Source organism: Mesitornis unicolor, unplaced genomic scaffold, assembly GCF_000695765.1.
Source record: "Mesitornis unicolor isolate BGI_N332 unplaced genomic scaffold, ASM69576v1 scaffold38608, whole genome shotgun sequence".
Lineage (NCBI taxonomy): Eukaryota > Metazoa > Chordata > Aves > Mesitornithiformes > Mesitornithidae > Mesitornis > Mesitornis unicolor.
Genome location: NW_010201857.1, coordinates 3,338 through 4,410, shown reverse-complemented (window position 1 = coordinate 4,410; position 1,073 = coordinate 3,338). Strand labels below are relative to the sequence as shown.

Sequence of the window (1,073 nt, the reverse complement as noted above, 5' to 3'; positions counted from 1 at the left end):
CCAGGCAGGGGGCTCAGGGCCCAGCTCAGTGCAAGTTCAGGGGGGTCAGGGCCCAGCTCAGCACAGGTTCCCCCTTGGTGCTGGGGACCACCCCACCTCCCGCCCTGCCCCAGAGGCACCGGTGGTCACGAACCCACACAGCTCTCACATACGCCACCCCCTCCCCAGCCCCTCAGGCACGACCCCAAGAGCAGACACCCTTTGTTTGGTTTTGGCCCAGCTACGCCCCAGGTCTGCGGGGCAGCTGTGGCTCCGGCTCTGCTGGCAGCAGCCAACGGCCTCCTCTTGGGAAGCGCCAGCCCAGGACATTTTGTTGGGATTACATCCTGGGAGGAAAGCTCACCTCGCCCACAGCACAGAAATCTGCTTCCAGGTCCCCGTCTCCCGCCGGAGCAGAGACCACCCAGCAGCACAGACGCAGATCTGTGCTACTGGCAGATGAATTTATGGGGCTGGGAGATGCTGCTGCTGTTCCTAGTCCAGCGGAGCAGAGGGCTCCTTCACACACAAGGGAGTTATTCTCAGGACGGTGCTGCACGAAACATCTGTGTGCAGACGGGGCCGGCAAAACCCGCAGCGGTGCTGGGCAGAGAGCAGAGGAGTCCCAGCACAGGGTGCAGCGCCAGCAGCCGAGTCTCCTCCGTCACAGCCCGCAGGGTTTCAGGCGAGACATTTGTTTTCTGTGGCTTGTTCTTTCCCTCTCGCCCCTCCAAACCTGCTCTGTGCCAAATGCTAATTCCTGGGGTCATGCACCATGTCTTTATTAATCACACGTGCAGAGCAACTGGCCTTCCAGTCACCCCAACGTGCAAGTCACGAGGCAACCATCGCAGCACCCAACAGCCGATGGAACAGTCCCAGTCCTGGTACCGCGGTACCTGTCAGAGCCACCATCGTCTGGGTCACCATCCCTCCCAAAACCCACAGTTGCCACTTCTACCATCTGAGAGTGACACAGGCAGAAGCCAGCCTTTGGGGACACAATGACGTCCCCAGCGCTTTATTTTTAAAGCCGGCAGTCGGAACATTTCCATCCTGGCTGCACATCCAAGGAGCTCATGGCGAGGGAGGGG

At 60.5% G+C, this 1,073-nt stretch overlaps 1 protein-coding gene across 1 annotated transcript in view; it reads right to left on the bottom strand.

The window, feature by feature from the left end:
* Positions 1 to 1,073, bottom strand: part of LOC104545171 (secreted frizzled-related protein 1-like) — a gene marked incomplete at both ends in the record, with an annotated part of 4,967 nt that overhangs the window by 562 nt on the left and 3,332 nt on the right. The window lies entirely within an intron of this gene.